This window comes from Stegodyphus dumicola, chromosome 10, assembly GCF_044657685.1.
Source record: "Stegodyphus dumicola isolate Sdum_Otavi_A_Nest chromosome 10, ASM4465768v1".
NCBI classification, from domain to species: Eukaryota; Metazoa; Arthropoda; class Arachnida; order Araneae; family Eresidae; genus Stegodyphus; species Stegodyphus dumicola.
The window spans coordinates 177,421,476-177,443,661 of record NC_140777.1 but is presented as its reverse complement, the minus strand read 5'-3'; the positions used below and the strand labels follow the sequence as shown (position 1 = coordinate 177,443,661).

At 32.7% G+C, this 22,186-nt stretch overlaps 1 long non-coding RNA gene and 1 other non-coding gene across 2 annotated transcripts in view; one reads left to right on the top strand and one right to left on the bottom strand.

Moving 5' to 3' along the window:
• Positions 1-3,013: 3,013 nt before the first annotated feature.
• On the bottom strand, positions 3,014-3,087 carry TRNAT-UGU (transfer RNA threonine (anticodon UGU)). The gene has a single exon. It is a non-coding gene; the product is annotated as a tRNA-Thr (tRNA).
• A 5,576-nt stretch (positions 3,088-8,663) lies between these two features.
• Positions 8,664-22,186, top strand: part of LOC118183012 (uncharacterized) — a 31,311-nt gene continuing 17,788 nt past the window's right edge. The window contains exons 1-2 of the long non-coding RNA XR_004757161.2: positions 8,664-8,904; positions 17,817-17,957. This is a non-coding gene — a long non-coding RNA (uncharacterized LOC118183012). The remainder of the gene's footprint in view (positions 8,905-17,816; positions 17,958-22,186) is intronic.

Below are 22,186 nucleotides of genomic sequence, written 5' to 3'. Positions count from 1 at the left end.
TTCTTATTATTAACTTGTATTTAATCCTTTAATAAACGTAATGCTGTTTTTGCAGCACATATTATTTTATTTTACATTCAAAATTATTATCATAAACTATTTTATACAAATTATAGGTAAGTAAAGAACTTTTAAACTTATCTTTTTCTTTGTGTGCCGCCAAATTTTGAAACCGTTAAAAGTGTGCCGCGACAAAAAGAAGGTTGAGAATCACTGGACTAGAGACTTGATTAGACATAGATAGAGGAAGACTAGAAACAACATGACTAGAAGAAGTTAGACTTTTAAGAATATTCAAATTTTGCAAAAATTAACAGTGATAAGCGACATTCGAGCTCGGGACCATCATGACTCTAAAGCACCAGCCACTGAGCTAGGGAGAATACAGGCATGTCTGGGTTTTTATAAGGTACTTATTTTAAATTTAAATTAAAATTTTTATTTACTTATATGTTTATAATTTTTTGTTTATTTTTAAAAATTTTTGAAAAATTAAAGACAAAAACGAATAGGAAAGAGTATACTTTAATAGGCTTCTAGGTCACATGGTCATAAATCTTAATATAGCAATGCATTGTTAAAAAGCAATGAACTCGAGATAGAAAAAGCTTTTATAGAAATAACAGATGCATGTTACACCATCAAAAATAATGCAATAAACTACGATCTCAAAATCTTTACATGGCAGAATAATAAAAATGCAGTTCTTATTATCTATAATTTTTCTAAAATTTTTAAATTACGTATTTCCACCAACAGATGGGAACTTTTGTGGCTGCATATTTTCATCAACTTCCACATACACGCATTATCGCCACACTCTCTGTGTGAAAATTATATATGTTGCTGTATTAAATAAAACAAGCATAACGACCTGAAATTAAAATTGCGTTTTAAAAATAAAATTATTCTTTATTGCAAGAAATCAGTGTTTAAAAGAACCACTCGTGGCTTGCAGGTCGCAGTTTTACTATGTATGCCTTAAATTATCTTAAATATGTTTAAGAAGACTCATCATCATAAAAACCACCCCTTTTCATTGCAATAGATCCTCTCTTTATTGCATCATACTGTCCCTCTTTATTGCAAAAATATTTATTGCACTCTTTATCATTCATCATAAAATTAATACTCTTTATTGCACTTTTTATCACTCATCATAAAAGTAATACTCTTTATTGCATCACTCTTTCATATCGCAATCATCAATTTTTATTGCAAGAGTCCTTATTGCATTCTTTATCACTCATCATAAACATCATCATTCTTTATTGCATAACTCTTTCATCTTGCAATCATCACTGTTTATTGCAAGGATCTTTATTGCACTAGTAGAAACATTAGGTTATTTGGAGGCAGGAAAAATATGCAATCGCCTTCGCCGGGAATTGAACCACGGACCTCTGAAATATCGGCTCAGTATGCTGATCACTACACCACGAAGACACGCTAGGAAGGCTGGAGAAATACCTTACACACTCTTTACCACTCTTTGTTGCAAGAAACTAGTGTTTAAAAGAAGTGTTCGTGGCTCAGGTCGCAGTTTTACTATGCCTTAAAATATAGTAAAAATATTTAAGAAGATTCATGGTCGAATGACAAATTTTTATCTCCATCTAACTCCCTAACCAAAGAAAAAATGGGGGAAAGGTAGGGCAGATCAATGACAGTTTTAAGATAGAAGAAATACACTTGTACCCCCCAACCGCCTCTTGTGCTAACATTTAGTTCAGTGTAATGCAGACATTTGACAAGCGATAAACTAAATTTATGCAATTCTTCATAACTAAGCTTGAAATGGTTTCTTTCCAACGACAAGCCATCTTGATAATGTGTTGCCACTGCTTTCGTTGTTTGGCTAAATCTCTTTCGACAAGCATAAAATTCGACGTCATCACTTTCAACTCATTCAATAGATGCGAATATAGTTCCTGTACGTCTTTGTACTTGAGTGTCATTAATTGGAAATGATCGATTATTTCCGGCTTATTCTATCAAACCCAACAGAAAATCAAAAATAGTTTACAAGAAGTCCTTTATGAAGTCTAATCACGCTAGACTCTTCTTAAATTCTCTATGCGTTTGACTGTCAAGGTCAAGCTAGGAATATGATAGTCAAGTCAGCTTTATTGCAGACAGCACGGGTACACAAATGATATGAACTCTATTATACCATTCAACCACATGAGAGCAATGTCACCATTATCTACTCTCAGAACATTCATGATATTAATGCAAAAATAATGAATGTGGGATGCAGATTAGATATAGAACTAAATGATAAGTTTGGTGAAGATGCATAACAAAAGAACCGAATTAGTTTTTCAAACAGAACGCTGAAAACTTGTAAGCAAATCCAGTTATTAAACATGCAAGAATGAAATGGCATTTCGATGTTCCTTCCGTCTACACTATACTTTGTCCCATGTTATCTACTAATTGAAAGAGACTAAAAAGATAAGACTCCCTTTTGTTCTTATCAAAACAAGATATGAATGGTAATTATAGTGTATACCTTTGTGTCTCAAATCCAGTTCCAGGAAGTTATTGCAATGTAATACCAGCTGTTTGGAATTACTAAAGAAGAATAGTTAGTTATTCCTGCTCAGAGAGGTCTCAAAATTTTGAAAAAGTTGTTGCAAGTAAAATAAACGTTGATTAAATGCATCTAAAATATTTACAAAAATATGTATTTATTAAGCTTATAGAGATATTAGGTTAATTGGGAACTCCAGAGAGATGAAAAATTAGCAACCGCCTTCGCCGGGAATCGAACCACGGACCTCTGGATACCGGCCCAGCGTGCAGAACCACCGCATCACGAAGGCACGCTAGGAAGGCGGGAGAAATACTTTATATACTCCCCTTTTTAAAGGGCGACTGAGGTTTTTAGGGGACCCAATCGCCAAACCTGGGTGCGGAGAATCCTCATCCAACACCCTTTTAGTTCGGGCGCCATTGTAGAGACAGTAGGTATTTTTTTGGGAAACATGCAAGATGAAAAATGAGCAATTGCCTTCGCCGGGAATCGAACCACGGACCTCTGGAATACAGGCCCAGCGTGCAGAACCACTACACCACGAAGGCACGCAAGGAAGGCGGGAGAAATACCTTATAAGCTTAAGTTACGCGTTCGAAAATAAATCCAATTCATTGAGCTGGATTATGCTTACTTGCTGAGCTTCAAATTGTACTGTCATAAGGTTATTTTGGAGTACTTGACGTGAAAAATATGCAGTACCCTCGCGGGCCTCAAACCCTGTACCTCTCAAATACACGTTGAGTAGGCTTTGATTTAACTTGATTTATTGAGATTACGGCAAAACACACTAGGGCTATCTGCATAAGGGGAGGGATGCCTTCATGGAGGACTTTCCAAGGAAAACTGGCTCGTATACACGTTACACATCGGACCGCGTAAACACGCATGCAGTCAGCCCGTTAGCCTGGTATCGAAACCAGGTCTGAACTACCAGTGTTCAGCGACTTTACCGCTCGGCCGCTGGTGGACTCTGAGTGTGCTTTGAATTAAACCACGAAGGCATGCGGAAAGGAGGAAGAAAATACCTTATAAAGTAAGGATGCATACATAAAACTAAGCTAAAAGATATTTTTATTCTATTAGAGATATGCTCCATTTGAAATAAACGGCATAATGCTTTGTCTTGAAGCAATTCTACTGATTGATAATACTATGTGTAAAGCGAATGTATGTCATATTTGAAAATTGGGTATCAGATATATTTCTGATAATATGTGGAGTTAGCATTTTTCTCCATTCTCTTTATTTTTAGTTTTCTGTTATATGATAAAAAGAGTAACAATCATGAATTCCTTAAAAAAACTTTCTTTAGATTCCTTGAACCATGTTTTAAGATTTTTTTTCTTCCTCTTCGATGATAATAAATGGATCTCTTTTTACTGAGTCATTTAAGTACCTCCAAGACTCGTCTATTGTGATAGCACTTTTCCATTTTTATCTGAATAAATGTTTCTCATAAAGAATTCTGCATCGCGTTCTCCATTCGGCGATATGTCGTGGAGAAAGAAGGTGCACATTATGTTTTTTCGCCTTTTTGAGATTCAAAACAGCATTAATCGCTTTGTTTACAGTTGACATTGAACATTTTAATGATTTTTCAACTGTCTTTTGACTCGGCGGATTTTCTTTTAACATTACAGGTCCTACTTTTGCAACATTCGGAACATTCTGTTTTTTCCTTGGATTCGTATTTGGAACAATGTTTCTATTTGAAGGTAGATTTTGACTTTTTTTACCTTTGTTTGTTGACAACATTACCCATCGTAGTTTTAGATTAAAAAACATAGCTTTTACAGCGTTTTTTAATAACTAGATGCGAATAATGTTCTTCGGAAATAAGACAAACATAGAATTTCATCCACTGCTTCTTTAATAGAGACATTTTTGCACGAAAACAAAACTACCAAGTAGCAGACGTTAACTTATACTTAAAAAAAAAAAAATGCAATTGCAGTTAAAACAAGCAGTTTATGAGTATAAATTCAGAAATGCATGGTTCAATATGAAAAAAGAATTGCAAAGATTCAAAACGATATGTAACGAGGATTAAAGGGCAAAGTGCAAAGTAAAACAAAGAAACGGAAATTACTGCAATGAATTTGAAGAAGGAAGATTGGTATCAGATTGGTAAACAAGTGGTTGAGTGAATGGATTGTCTACAATAAGTTTGTAAGATCATTGATGAAAACATAATGGAAGAGTAGATTTGAAAGTGATACCAGTGTGGATGGAAATGCATGTTTTGGAGGGAGAAAACTTAGATGATAATTTGTTTGGCAAAATGGCAATAAAACATTTGAGTTAAGACTTGTCGTTTTGGCAAAGAAAGGTTTGAAAAAGGAGGTGTCAGTTTCTAAACAGAAAACTGCCTACATATAATGATCCATTTTTAAAATCACTTAATATGCCTTTCTTAATATTTTAGAAAAATACTTATTCTTTAAAAATATTATTTTAAAGACCTTTACTATCATAAATAATTATTAGGTTACTATAGTAGAGATTGATAGTCTGGAGTATATATAATACAAACCGATTAAAAATGCAAATGGACATCTGGTGTTAGAGCCATCGTATTATTTTCGGCAACAATGTTAGGGCAGGTATTAAATTAATATTAATTTCGAAGCGATGATAAGAACTTTTGACACAGGCGAACCATTAGATAATTGTCCTTGAAAGCCACTAAGAATGGTTGAATAGAAATTAGAGAAGTATTTTACTCCTCCTACTGAAGAGTTCCAGAACTTTTATAATTATAATTCTATCATGAAATCTGAAGTCACGTTCGTCAGCAATCGCCTTTAATATGCAAGAATTTTTTCATGTGCAGAAATTTTTTTAGATCTATGAAGTTTCACGTGTAAATGATATCTTGTGGAGCGGGAATTTTGTTTTCAACTTTGTACAAGCTATGTCCGCCAGTATGATGCATCGCTTCAACTAAATTTAAATGCAACGCATCCGGATTCATAAATCACATGTGTTACGCAGAAAGGCAGTTCTTGCCTTTGGGCTAGAATTTCGCTACCTGGAGCTGCAGTAACTTCATGAATTATTGAAAATCCTGCCAAAATTCGGAGCCTCCCGCGGTGATCCGGACACTCACGTGAGGAATTTGTCCATTGTTTCGGGGGAAGGAGGCACTGGGGAGGGTGAGGATATCCTTATTAATGCTCTTAAGCACGCCTCCCTTTTTTAAGTTTCCGGCTGGGAGATCATTCATAATTTCTTTCGAGTGTGAACACGGTGGAAAAGGTGAAAGGGAAAGAGAAGGTATTTGAATGCAATAGAAAACTTTTTAAAAAGTCGGATAAATAGTTATAGTCGGATAAACAGTCATGTTTAATTTAATTGGTTAAATTCTAAACGACAAAATTTATTTAAATATTTTTTAAAGTCTTCTCTCTTTTCCCCTCTGTTGTTATGCTACCCAAAGAGGCAAATGTGTTGCTATTGTTCTTCCTACCAATCGCACTTGCCCGACAAAAGTCAACTAAAGTTCAAGACATTCATCGCGGCATGGAATCAAATGCTCCTGTTTTGGCAACCTTGATCACCATATAGGTGATCTTGATATGTCTTTGATCACCATATAGGTGACAGCCCGAATTTAGGTGTTTCGCACCCCCCCCCCCAGAATTTTGCGAAAAAGCACCCAGAGGGAACGGATCTACAGGTCTCTTACTCCTCTTCTCCTACCACTACAACCTCTCGAGAGGACTTTCGGCTCGTCACATGATATTTTGAGTCGCAGATATTTTGTCGTGCCGCAGATATTTTGAGTACCGCATGTCCATTCCGCAGGGACACTGTACATTTCCAAACATCTATCTTTTATCCTGGATACGAACCCGGGCCTAACTAAACTGCCCATTCGGGCTAACGTTCTTTCCGAGTAAAAACACTTTTGTAAAAGTCTTATTGGTGTTCCTTTATCAGGAGTAACCCTTTTTGAAAAGAAACTAGTCTGTTCTCAAAATATACGTAACATTTTTCACCAACCACAAAGCTTCTTATATTCGAGTAAGGGCATGCAGAAAGATATATGTCTTCTGTAAAACTAATGGGTAGAAAAGACTTATGTTTGCCAATTTGTTTATCGGTAAACCAGCAGAATGTTTGGCAAAATGTAATATAAATAAGCAACTTTAAGCCATAATGGTCGGAATACTATACACCGCTTATTGCAACACTTTTTCAATGAGCTAATTCAGATACCCTTGAAGTCTGTAGAATTATTGTTAGTCCAAAGGGGTAATTAGCCCAGAAGGACAATTAATTTCCTTTTGGCATTTTGCGTTGATTCACTAGAAGCGTTGTTTCACTTTTCAAATTATTGCCACACAATATTATCTCCCTGTATTATATTTAAAGAAATTAAATAATGAAGATTCTGCATAAATGTATGTATGTTTCTCGCATTGTCATAAAACAACGGTCCCTAGAGCCATCAAAATTTGAATAACGTAATCCTACTGCGAATGTGGGCATGTGGAAGTCCAAATTCCCAAATTTGAAATTTGGAATTTGTTTTATTACCGATTTCATATTTTGTAAAACTTTAACGAATTTTTCATTAACAAACTCAAGGATTAAAAAGCGAGCCATGGCAACGTTGTACAGAAAAAACATTTTTATCTCCAGCGAGCGAGATAAATCTATCGGAAATTCTAAAGATCTCCTTTTAAAATTATTTCCTTATATTGCTGTTGAACTGAATTTTATGGTTTAAGATTTTTTTTTATTTATTTATTATTATTTTTTTAATTTTAAATAAACACAGTCATCAACACCATCTCAGTAATTTTCTATATACTGAAATCCTCCTATCAGTGTCCGGATCTGCAATTAACTCACAATGCTAATAAAAGAAAATGCTGTAGTTTGCTTTTATTTTCATCATTATAACCTCTATTTTTCAAAAATGGTGTATTTAATTATGGCAAAGCACACGAGGGCTATCTGCCTAAGGGGAGGGATGCCTTCGTGTAGGTCTTTCTAAGGGAAACTGACTCGTATACACTTTACGCATGGGGAAAACCACCAAAACGCCCATGTAGCCAGCCCGTTCGCGGGATTAGAACCTCGGACCGAACTACCAGTTTTCAGCGACTTTACGGCTCGGCCTCTGGTGAGCTTTTCAAAAATGAAATCTAAAGTTTACGAATTAATACATTTTTAGGTTTATGAATATAAACGCTTTTCTCATTAATTTCGAAATGTGTTTAATCGTGGGATTTTTATCTTCTTTTTCAATAATTTTCGAAATGTGTTTTATTTTGGGATTTTGAAATTTTTGTCCTCCGTCTAACTATAATTGTTCAATTAAAAATAAAGGTGCACATTTTTTTTTACATCTGTACTGCGAATAGATTGTCGCTTCTGCTGCACAGAATTTATGACTTATTCTATTATTTCTTTGGATTCATACGAGCTGTAATTTCGAAGGTAATGAATGAATAAATTAATATCATCCTCTTTAATTTTTAATCAGTCAAGAAACGTAAAATAGTGAGCTACAGCACATAGATCATTTATATTTTTTATGAAATGTCGTGCAGCATCTGTGGAAAGTGATTTTTCCAGGTTCGTGTGAGCTACGAAGAACCCTTTGACATTCCCGCCAAGTGTCAGTTGTCAAAGCATCAACACCTTTCTCTTCGCTCCCAAACTCCAACGCATTAGGCAAGGCCGATGTGACAAACGAAGTGGAGAAAAGTGCCGAAAGACGTGTTCCACCGTCTCCAGGTCCGTCTGTCCAAATTTCGGAGCGGCCTGCGTTGCCATTCAGCTCACAGCACCTTATCTGACAGGCTAACACGCCATAAAATGTTTCTTTAATACACTATTTTCATTCCGACCTCGAGGATTTTCTCATTTACAATGCCCTCAGCATTCTCTGCTCGTCCGCCATTAAATTAAACTTTCAGAGCAGTTGCCAGTTTCGGTAGACCGAAAACCTACTCACGTACAATTATAAACTAGTACCGGTCGTCTGCTTTGGAGGCCAGCTCCGTAGCAGTTACTTTCAACATGCTGCGGCTTATTGCTCAAATAAATTATGTTTTTGACAAGTGAACTGATTAGAAGGTTATTTTTTCTCTCTTTTTGTTTTTGGGACTGCTTCTCTCCCTTTGCAGTCCCTTCCCTCAGTCATCTGTTATTCATGATATTTCGGACAGGAAAAGCGTAAGGTAGGCAGGTTAGAAATCAGCATGCATGCATCTATGTGCGCATGCATGATATGTGTGTGAAAAACCATTCGAACCGAAAGCGGAATTGGCTGTGCAAGTAACCATGGAAACGGGAGACCAAAACAAAAAGGTCCGGGAGATCTGTGTCTTTCGCATTGCTTGCTGGTAAGGAAGGTGCTTTTGCTGTGTAGTAATTATTCCTTTTTTATTTATTTTTCTCTCGATTCGCTTGGTTGCATAAGAATAAATGCTTCTTTGCTTATCAAACAGCGAGATTTTAAATACGTGTTAGCCTTTTTATTTTTATTTTTAGATATCTATTTACAGACGGAAAATAACTCCAAATGGTTTCTGAAGCAATAATTGCTTGAGTGCTCTCGAATTAAATAATTTCTGTTCCAGCCCATATAATACTGAAAAGTGATATGATAAATCGATATTTCTACTTAATAAACATGTATTTTGTTTCAGACGAATTAATTATCTTCTGTCTAGTATTGATTCAGCAAAATATTCCGTGCATTTGCTCATCAAACGCGTTTTTAAGCGATTAAAACAAAATAAATGAATAAATAAATAACGTAAAATAAATTAAGGTATACGACTACGTTCGACATCCAAATTTTGAAAAGTAGTACAAATAAATCTATTTAGCAGAACATCACTTAAAGTGTCAGAAATAGTTGCTAAGCATATTATCTATATACATAAAGAATAATGTCTGTGTTTGTTTGTTCGCTAGTAACTCAGCCACTACTATAGCTATCGTCACCAAACTTTCTACAATTCTTTTCTGGGTGCTGGAAAAGGTCGACGTCCACATTTTTCCAAAAAAAGCAGAGATATTAATTAAAAAATCATAAAAACGATCATTTTCGCCCTCATTTTTACGAGCGGCAACAGTCTCCTAAGCTGGAGAGGAAAATCTGCTTTATTTCGAAAGTTGTTGCCACTGCTCCCTTTCAAATCCTAGAGTTTGTTAATAAAAATTTTCGAAGTTTTACGGTGAAATAAAAATTGCATTGCTAAACATCAAATACATTACTCCCCATTCTAAAAATTCGTCGGAAGCCATTTCGACTATTTCCATCTTCGTACGACTTTAATTAGCCAAAATATTAATTAAAAACTTTAAGCGCTAATTTTCGCACTCATTTTTCCAAGTGGCAACAGTCTCGCTAGCTGGAGATAAAAGTTTGGTTTATTTCGAAATGTTGCCACTGATCGCTTTCAAATCATAGAGTTTGTTGATGAAAAATTTTTGTGTTTTACAAAATATGAAATAAAAATAGCATTGTCAAACATTAAATATATTATAATTATATAAGGTCATATTCTGAAACTGAAGAAACTTCCCGATTTCATGTAAACGCCATTGTATGTCAAAAAATTTTCGTTAATGTTAGCATTTGAAATAAATAGCTGCTGTTGGCAACTTTTTTTTTTTTTTGTTTCAGGATAGGATAATTGACACCATATGTTATTGACACGTTAATTCTTTTATTGATATTGAGAAAAAGTTGTAACGTAGTAACCTGAAGTGTCAAAACTTTTTGTTGCTTGGTTTGGCAACAAAAAAATTATTTACTAATTGGTTGTTGCTTGAAAAGAATGAACTGATTTTCTTCTTATGGATGTATGCATTTTCTTTGAACAAAACTTTTTGGCCGCAGCCCGCTATTATGTTAAAATTTTAGATTTAGATATGTTAGAATTAGAAAAAATTTAGATATGTTAGCATAAAAATATTGAATAATATTTAATTTTTATCATTTACATTTATCAAGGCATAAGGAATTAAATGGGCTAAAATCTAAGTGACAAAATAAAATGTCTATTAAATATACTTATTTGAGTACATGCTCTAGGTAATTTTTGAGAAATTTCTCCGCTGTCACTTACAAAATTGTCTGAAAAAATTTTAAATATGTGCGTGAATACAATTCTTTACTCCCTTTAATTCACAGTATGGTATAGAATATTTATAGAAACATTCATAAATTTATTACAGTAGTATTTTTAATTATAGTTTTTTTCCAACAGAAAGATTGACAATAACCAAGTTTAAAAAAAAATAGTTTTCATGTTATGCAAACACAAAAGAATGAAGTAAAAATGTTGCTTCATTCTTTTGTGACAAAGACATGGCCTAAAGGAAAGACGTAATTTACTGCTGAACAACGAGTTCTGTGACGCACATATTCATAGTTGCACATCCTAAGGGTTGTAATAGGCACTCTACACTTTTTGGAAGCTTACATTTTTCAAATAAGGGTCGATAGACAGCAATTATCCGCATTATAAGACCAAAGCAAAGTGGAAAAGTCAAGTATAAATTCAGAAAAAGTATAGAAGAATCAAAAGGTATCTCGGTATATGATTGGACAAAAGATATTCATATTGGCTATATGTTACGTATGATGATATGATCCAGATTAATTTTGGAATAACGAAGTTTAAATTGATATACTATAAATAGTTACTATTTTTAGAACAAGAAGGGAAATGACCAAATTAAAATGCAGAATAAGAGGAGCTATTGTCAATTAAAATTAGAAGTTCCGTTTCATATATATATGTAATGATTTTGACAGTTGAGAGCCGAAACTCTTAACAGCTTTCGATGTCCGTCATGGCCGTGGTTAAGGCATATAGATGAAGGCAACAAAAGTGAATTTCGACAAATCACCGGTCCTTATTTTCACACATATCCAATTACTTGGACAGACACTAATTCAATCATAATTAAATACGATAAATTTCTATGTACATTGGCTTTTAAAAAGATATGTCGATGTTGACAGAGCAGCAGTGAAGGAAAGAAGAATGACGTAGTTTTTTGTGCCAAGCGTATTTATACCAAGTCTGAGGTATAAGTAGAACTAATCTGTGATTGGTTAATATTAGTTTTAGTTGTCCTTTTCCAGTAGAGTTACATACCATAGAAAGATCTAGAATTTGGGAGAACAGATGAATTTAGGGGGAGATCACCAAATCTAGAATTGTTAATTTTGAGGTAGCCATTTTGTTTTAAAGTAATAGATTCTATAGTAGAATGCAGGCGGTTGTATCCGCAATGAACAGCTAGAATTTTGATGCCATAGAATACTGAAACGCCGATCCACAAGGAATAAGAAATTTTTCAATCAAGGTATATTTAATTTAACTTTTATTTCAGTAAACATGTTGTGGCCACAAACAAGTTGGCACATTTATTGTGCCTATTCGAAAAAGTTTACATTTTTGATAACTTTGTAGCAAGAAAGCAGCAGCAGACAGACAGCAGTCCAGATAGGCCAAAGCGTTGAAAGCAAGTGCGTTATGTTTCAGAGTGAAATCTTAATTCAGACTGAGTTAGTTTGGGTTCTCAATCCATTTTGATTGCATGGTTAATATTACCGTAAAATTACTATTGACTGTTTCAGTTTTAGTTTCATTTACATCATCAGAATTATGTAAGAATCATATGATATAGATTTTTCTAGAAATGACGCAGTGCAAACAGAGATTACTATTTTTAGGATACAGAAGGGAATTAATTTTCTCCGAAAATTTAATCTTTTACATATTCTTTATTTTTCTTACATATATATATATATATATATATATATATATATATACACTTATTTTACTTATGTTAAAATTGTCACAGGAACCACAGTATCTAAGCTACTTTTTAGCGTAAGTACTAAGAATTTTCTTTTAAGTTGTTTTCTAAATTTTGAAGCTCAATGCGCAAAGTTCTTGACCACAAAGGTCTTTTTTAGTTTGTTCTCTTTTCTTTAATTACACACACACACATATACATACATTTTTACTTGCTTTTGACAAATAGACAATACTAATAAAATGTTTTACTATACTAGCATTAAAGTTCAGTTTTTATTAATTTTCCTACTTTATTTTCTTTTCCTAGGATCCTAGGAGGTAATTCAAAAACTGATCTAATAAATGAATTCTTATTTTCTTACTTAGCAGCTTTAGCATAAGTATTAGTATTTTTAAGCTGTATAGACATGAGGTTATTTCGAAACAAGAGAGATGAAAAATGAGCAATGCCCTCGCCGAGACTCGAACCACGGACCTCTGGAATACGCGTCGAGTGTGCTGACCACTACACCACGAAGGCATGCTAAGGCGGCGGAAGGAATACCTTATAAAGTACAAAATTACCCAACTTAATCACGTTTTCCATTATAATTGTTTTATCTTGGCGTAAATTAATCTGTAAACACTTATTAATTAAATATTTTAGAAAGAACAAACTGCGTAAGAATTCAAAATCATATCTATCATCACATATATAACAAGGTATATTTATATATAAAGTGATGGGAAAAAAGTATGTGGACAACTTTTGTAATAGATCTTGTTGTAATACATTGTTTGTTCCGTCTTCATGGATTTTAACGTTTCAAACCAAAAATACCTAAGAGGAATTTTGATGTTACCGCTTTGTTCAAATAAGAATGGAGACTATCTTTCTCTGTAAGCTTTGCGCTTGCAAAATATGCAGAGATTTTTCACTGTGTTTTCTAAACAATCACACAGCAGTTTTGATGAAGTTGCAAAAAGATTCATATTCTTGCATGCACATAGCTCATAGCAGAACATGAATACACGAAATACTCAAGATGATCCTAGCAATACACTCTTCACTATATATTTTTATACCGTTCAGTTACATTTTACAGAGCGTTGTAATATTCCTACTTCGTCCACAACTATTTTTGTTCAGTGCGTAGCCGTTTTTTAGGTGTCAAGCAGATTAAAATAAACTAGAGGAAAATCCGATAATGAATACTTTTCTAATTCACATGAAACAGTTAATTTATTAATAAAAAAATCCAAAGCTTTCACATTTTACATTACGCCCAAACGGGCGTTTTTTTTAACGTTTTTCGTATTACATTTATTTATTAAATATTATGATCTTCGTAATTAAACCATAAAATTCAATTCAATAGCAATATCGCAAAATAATTTTTAAATGAGCTAATCTTTAGAATTTTCGATACACAGTCTCGCGTGCTGGAGATAAAAATGTTTTCTTTTTCCCGTGCAGTGTTGCCATTCCTCGCTTTGAAATTGTTGAGTCTGTTAATCAAAAAATCATTTAATGTCTGACAAAATATGAAATAGATAATAAAACAAATTCGGGCTTCCAGATGCTCATATTCGGTGGAGGATTACGTTATTCAAAATGTGACGGCCCTAGGTAACTTTGTTTTATCTCAGTGTGGGAAATATACATACATTTATGCAGATTCTTGATTATTTAATTTCTTTCAATATAATCCAGGGCTGTAAGATTGGGTGGCAACAGTTTGAAAAATGAATCAACGCAGAAAGTGAATCGACGCAAAATGCCTAAACAAAATTAATAGCCCTTTGGGGTAATAAATTTCAATTTTTTGAAAGAAAAACATGCTGTTCATATACAAAATTTTTTACGCATTGAATGGAATTTATAATATTCTAAACCAGATGCAGTCTAAATAAATGTTATATAAAGAATATGAAATCGAATTAAGATATTCTTTCTGAGATTAATCACATTAAAAAAAACATTGTTACAGTTCCTGAAAATTTCCGAGACTCAAATTTTCTGGAATATTACTATGAAAGGACATTTAGATATGATGTGAAATTAAAATCTCTATTTAAAATCTTTTATATTCTTCAGCAGTTCTCCGCATCACATCTCAACAAAATATTTTTTAAGTCAACTTCCTCTGCATTAAATCTTAATAGAATCTACTGTATGATAGATTTAAAAAAAAGTTTGATATTTGATTTATTATCATTTAATGTTAATAATAATTAGTAAAATATTATCTAAAATATTTTTTAAAATACTTATGCTTAGCGCATCAAATTTTTTTTATTATAGATATTTATTTTTATTGAAAAACCATTACCTCGCATCACAACTTGTCGTTCTGTCTCTATGAATTTTAAACAGGAGAAAAAATTTCGCATATTCCTTGCAGGTATAAATCTAGTTATTGAGTTAACTAAATATAATAATTATACTTAATTTTACTGATCAACAAATTTTAGTTTTTATGCAAAATCTTTAAAGTTAAATATTTATGAAATTTGTGGAGTTTAACATGAAAATGACAATGAAATTGGAAAATTAGTTACAGTTCTTCGATTTATAAAAATTTAAATCTCCAAATGGCGTCAAACACGGTCGCCAAATCGCCATATTATTAAAATTGATTTTACAATTAGTTCAGCATTTAATTAACATTTTCAATTCCGCAATTTCCTACAGAATTTTGAAATAAGAGAGAAAATTATGTGACATCTTTACATGATTTACAAAAGAAATTACAGTAAAGTTAATATTTGAACCAAGAGTAAATTTTACGAAGTCGTAGCCACAGTATGAGGTCGTTTATAAGATACTTTCCCGTAAATATTTAAAACTTGAGCGAATAAACGATTTTAATTATCATGTTCGTGTTCAGTATGTATAAATTTGTAAAAATGCCACCGTAGGATATTTTTGAGTGTTATTAAATATCTTCATTTTTGAGTTAATATTAGAAATGAAAATTAATTTACTTTGCGCTTTTGCTTGAGCATTCTATACGAACTTCACTCATCTGGACTGAATGGAGCCATAGCCAAAATAAAAATTAAAAAATAATAATAATAAAATAAAATAAAATAAAATAAATTCTGCAAACCAGATATGTATTTTCCGTGTACAAGCAAAAAAAAGGTGAATTTTAAATAAAATAAATACACTAAAATAAATTTGCACTTTTTTTTTTTTTTTTTTTTTTTTTTTTTTTTTGCTTCTGCTTTGCTTGCTTTATTTGTTTACAACACTGGTAAATAATGGTTATGCTTTCCAGAAAATGAAAATCAGCATTAAGAATTATTTAAGTATCAGAATTGAGAAGATTGGATACCCATTGGAAGCACGATTTATCATCGCTATTTGCTGCTAATGTGATTCTGCTATTAAAAATTTTGTTGTTGATACCTTGCCCTTAGAAAAACTTTAATAAATTATAAACTTTGCCTACGTTATGTAACTGAAAACTTTTAAAATAACGGTAAATGATTTGAACTTAGTTTCTCAAAGATAGGACCTTACTTATAGTTAGATATTACGTAAAAAGAAGTATTCTGTAGTAGTGAACAATTTCGGATTATTCTGCGGTAAATTTCTGGAGGGCCTGCGCTATATTTCTGTTTATTTTAAATTTCGTAACCTAGAGCTTAATGCTAATACATTTTAGTTGAATTTTACTTTCGACCTAAAATTAATATTCTTAAAGGTGAAGAAAACTCACCAAAAACAAAATTAGATCATTATCAGAGATAATTGCGAATAACAATAAAGCGAAGTTAAGGTTAAAAGTTTCATTATCACTCGTTGGTGATACTGATTTAAAGAAAGCCGTTTCTTTAATAGATTATTAATATAAGTTTGACATAACTTATATTAATAAATCTATTAATATTTTGTAATAGTTGGGGAAATTTACTATATCTAAACGTGGAACTCAATACTTGATTCGAAACTTATACTTTCAAGTATCACAATTTTTATACATAGGAAAAGGCAAGTTGAATTGATTTCTATTTAATCATTGTTATTTGCTGGTGTGAATTCTTTGTTAAAAACTGAATGCATAAATTGTGTTCTTGTTGAAAATTTTCTATTACATGTATGAGTATATTACATGCATTTTATTACTTGTTTAGGTAATAGAATTATTAGTGAAAATTTCGTTAGTTTTTGTCTTCAAAGGTTTTGTCTTTCTGTCAGAAAGTAAGATTAGTTAAATTTTGTTCTTTCTTTTATATTTTTATTCGTTACTAGCCGTGTTACCTAACATTTTTCTCGGAACTTAAAGTTTCCGAGATATATTAAAATATACTTAGAATTTTTCGTAGTTTTTACGACTATCGTCTGTCGATCACTTAAATCCCAAAACCTTTAACTATTCATGTTGGCTCACGACTGTTGTCAAATTGTTTACAAAATCCCCTCTCGATCAAATCATAGAATAATTAAAAATCTTATTCCATACTGTAAAGGATGTTATTATTTAAATACTTTTTCACCATGTTTTGGATTAGTTTCACTCCGAATTTACGAATTTTCAGCAGCATTGCTTACTTAGTTTTTTAGATATCCATCGAAGCACTGGAATTCGAAATGCTCAACAGTTAAGGAATAGACAAACATATTAACTATCAAACTGCAAAATTGCGGGTTGATTCGCGAAACACTGGCTAACAAACACCATGAAAATGTTTCGTTTTTAGACAGTGTTAGAATTTTTGCTTTTGCCTTTTAGTTTACCTTTTAGAATGATATACATGGTACACTATATAACGTGACCTGTCTTCAAAGTAAAATAGCGCTTTTATTGTGGACAGCAATAAATAAAACTGAATGCCGTTAAATATCCTAGATTTTCAAAACAAATTTCACTTTTTCAATACAACATTTTGGTGATGATTTCAAGGACAAAGCCTTGTTGTCATTTCCCAGGTATTTTTGCCATAGCTGGATGTAGAATATCTTGTCTAAGAATGTCTTGTCTATCTATTCTTCACTATTGAATTTTATCAAATATAATACAGGGCGATAATATTGGGTGGCAACAGTTTGAAAAGTGAAACGGACAGTCAGAGTGATTCGACGCAAAATCGCAAAACGAAAACAAATGTCCCTCATGGACAAAGCTCCTTTGGCCTAAAAAAATACTACTACGTAAGGTTCGGAGACTTGAATGAAAGTCACTGAATGTTACCAAACCGAGAAAGAAGCTTCTCGAGAAACTACCCTACATTGTGTCATGGCAAAATCAACTGAGAAATGACAACAATAGCTTAATTATCATGGAAAACATTTCCAAGATTTTGTATTGAGTGCCTGTTTTGTGAATCCCAGATCCTTATTATCTTGTCTAAAGAATGTGCTATCTTTCTTTGAAATAGATAACTTTAAATGCCGCCCTTTATATATATTTTATACCTCTTTTGTATATTCCATATTAAAAAAATTACCTAAAACTTATTTTTTACATTTTTTTTTACAGATACATATACAATAGAATGTCGATTATCTAAAGTTATGTGGAATGACGGTATTTTGGATAACTGACAATTCGAACGAAGCAGAAGATGCAATTATTTCGGATAAAACTGAACTGATGCAAACAGTTTTGACAGTTTATATGGTACAGTATCATTTCCAAGCTTTTTCGAACTATTATTTTGGTGTTGTACGTACGTATAAAACTTACATATGTATTATATATAACAAAAATATGACACTTTGAACATTGTGGCAGGGTACAAAAATATGACACTTTGAACATTGTGGCAGGGTACAAAAATATGACACTTTGATCATTGTGGCAGGGTACAAAAATATGACACTTTGAACATTGTGGCAGGGTACAAAAATATGACACTTTGATCATTGTGGCAGGGTACAAAAATATGACACTTTGAACATTGTGGCAGGGTACAAAAATATGACACTTTGATCATTGTGGCAGGGTACAAAAATATGACACTTTGAACATTGTGGCAGGGTACAAAATATGACACTTTGATCATTGTGGCAGGGTACAAAAATATGACACTTTGAACATTGTGGCAGAGTACAAAAATATTCAAATCACATTCGAATTCTCCGTTTTTAACCTGAAGATTCACACAAGTACGTGTTACTAGGAATGTAGCTGGGTTTCCTTACTTTTATTTTGGGAATTTAAAAGCTAATCGAGGTAAAATTTCGGCACAATTACTTTAATAAGCCTCAGAAAAGGGATTTAGTTCTTTTTTCGTTCCACATCGTGACCAATTATTTCTAAAAATTTGGCTTGGATAGCATTTAATTGGATGAACGTTTAACAAAGCGCAAAATATGGCGATTTTTACGAGGCTTATTTCAGAAGAACTGCGCCGCAGGTGTAAAAACAATAAGAGCTGCGAGAAGCGTGAAAATGGTTGAATCATATTTCCGAGTAAGTGCTTTTAATTTGTCAAGAAAAGGAACATTATTATTTACTAGTGACGCAACAAGCAGGCTCAATGATCGTTACTATCCTCGTTTTTGACAGCGAACCTTAATTCTCTAGCCGTTTACAAGAATTTTACGAGACATTTATACAGCGACACCAATTTACGATTGGGTCCTTTTAATTTGCTTTCCGCCAAGAACTCGTGAGACCACTTCGTTGGCAGAAGGTTCTTCTCACGGAGAGGAAACAAAAGTTTAAACTTCAAAGAAGAAGGGAGGGAAAAAATAAGGTAAGGGGGATCGAAAAAAAAGTAAGCTTGTATAAGGGGGATCGAAATTTTCTCCGTAAATCGACCCTATGTATGCATGTTGCATGCGCGCGCATAGTTGCGTGCATCCCAGAGAATATAATTCAGTTCCTTAATTACAAAGCAAAGGAAAGCCGTCACAAAGATCTTAATTTGCCCGTTCACGCACAAAGAGAGACAACGACGCCATCATTTACCGAACGACGAAACTTTTCCTGTTACTGAAAGTTTTCCTGCTCTTTTGTTTCTGTTTTCTTTCGCTACCACCCTATTGGCTTGGGTATCTCATGCGTGGAGGTTCAATGCTACCAGGTGAATAAATTACGCTACTCGTATTTGGCAACGAATGAGATGTGACCTTTTGTTTGTGTGCGGTGGCAGCAGATTGATGTGACCGACAGCAACGCCACCCATAGGGGCGGTACGCCATCACGCGATGATTATTTTTGTGGCATTATTCCATATCTTTAATTCCCGCCTTGTCCAAACCACGCCTGTTTTATTGTAATAAAATTGCGATTACTTTCACCAGGACGACGGATGGCAGAAATGTTCACTTTTCTGCCCCAGAACAATACATCTTAATTGGAGACCTTATGCTGATTTCGGGACAGAAAAAAATATGTGGAAATACAATAAACCCCTCACTGGCTCGATATCAAAAACTGCTTTTCAAAAAGCAGTAATACATGTATGTTGAATGACTGAAATGAAACTTTTATTCGAAATAAATTTGGCTTTCTAAATCCTCCCACCCCCTCCCCTAAAAAAGACGAAAAAAAGAGAGAAAGAGAAAATAAAATAGCAAAAAAATACCGTTTATTCGATTGATTAATAAGAGTAGCTATTGAATCAGTTAAATGAGAAGGTAGTGTACTGTAGTGGCCGAAACCGCTATGCAAACCCTGGGTTTTGACATCAGGTTGAAAATAAAACACAGCATAAAAATTTTATTGAATGCTAAAAAAAAAAAAAAAAAAATGTCTATATACAATTCGACAAGAGAGAAACTATCTTTTCTAAAAATCCAATTCTATACATCAGTCGTGCGAGAGCCATACGTGGCTCTCGAGCCTGCGTTTTTAACGTTGCCAGCAATTTAATATTATTTTAATAACAACTATATTTTTATAACTTAATATTATTTTAATAACAACTATATTTTTATAACTTAATATTATTTTAATAACAATTAAATTATTATATTTAGTCCCGTGATTTCATCACGTATATTTCACTCTGAATTTGCAATTTGAAATCATTTGTCGTAGATTTATGCGACCTTATCACAGTAGTTTTCCAGTCAATGAATTAAACTTTTCAACGGTAAATTTTTCGGGCTTAAAAAAAAGGAAAAGAATGATTGTACATCAACTACATACGAAAACTATTCTTTCTCAGATATATTTTAAATGATCTCACATATTATATTACCAAGATAATTATTGAAGCATTCTATAGAGCAGTGGTCTTCAAACTACGGCCCCTTAGAACTATAAGGCATTTTTGAGGAATTGCATTCTACGATTAAAAAATAGATCATAAAATACTAGTTGAAACAAATCAATATTGTTACGGTTTCTGTAAATTTATATTATTTTTAAATAGAATTAACTAAAATTGTTTTATACTTCCATGCAATGCAGCACCAAACTTATTTGAAGAGAAAGCCACGCCGAAAAAATTAAAAGCACAGGAGCACGCGCATTTAATAAATAGATACTACCTCGTAATTGTACGCTTTTGACTTCCGGAAAAGTCGAGAAAATACCAAAATATTCTGTGCTTATTAAAAAGCTTATAAAAGCTGGAGGAAAACATCCCAATTCGGTAGTTCATTGCTGTTAGTTACTGTAGCGGATTCGCGGTGAAATCGGGTTAGCTTTTTCTGTTTTGAATTAAGTTCTGTTGAACATTTTAGTAGTTTAAAATATAACTACTACTGTGAGATATTGCAATCTTGTATGAATATCTGAGGAAATTTAAGCATTTTGTTTATTATTTGTTGTGATAAGAATAAATTTTATTCACTTTTCATCGGAATTGTACATTTAGTTTGTTACGAACCTGTACGCAGGCAACAATATGATACATGTATTTCATATAAATTCATCAAAGAAAAGCACTGTATTTTTATTGACTATTTTAACATGAAATTAGTGAAATTTACTCATTAATAGCATTATCACGTGCGCCCAGGTGCACCTACTTTTGCATTATATTTAGTGACGGGGCTGTGCTTGCATTTTTTGACACAAACTGTCGAAGTTTAGTTCTATCGATGTTATCTGAAGTCGCATTACATATTCTGCATTTAATTTATTTGCATAGTTTTTGTTGCCACATGGTTGAGAAAGATTTTTAACTTAAATATGTCATTTCGAATGACATTAAAATATTTATTGCTGTGCGATAGATAATAATACATTTTTTATCCCCATCAGTGCAATATGGAGACATTTCTATATGTTTTATTTGAATGTACTGAAGAGAAATTATCATTAAAATATTTTTGTCTAATATATATTCAATTCTTTCATAGCCTAGATCTGTTGCTTTATATTTAACTCTTGGTGATGAAGCAATAGCCAACTTTACTCTGAAATTTTAGCAGATTGTAAGGAAAAGCATACAAAGGCCTTGTACCCCCTAACCTCCTTTCCAGGTTTGAGTAAAATCACTTTAGAAGCATTTTTGCTGAAATTTGCAGTGCCTGTAACTAGCTCTGTGATAAACAGTATAAAACTGCCATATTTTAAAAAATTCGTTCAATAATTTGAAACTGAAATCAAACCATGGGAATTTTCTTTTTTCTTTAAAAATAAATCAGATAATTCTCGTGTAATTTGAACTAAATCCAAAGAAATAAATGCCATTTCTAATCTCTGAAATATTTCACCACTTCTTTGGTGTCACTGATCGCATGCAAATGGTTTCACTTTTAAAATTAAAAGTATGAATATTAATACTATCTATAATATAAAGTTTGAAAATGTCAGTCAGAAGAATAATTGCATAATCTCGATTTACATAATGATATGTTTATAATTAATGTCCAGATTCCATTGCAGTTAGAATTTAAGATTATTTTACTTTTTTTTATTTGCTTTGTCTATTTTATTTCCATTTC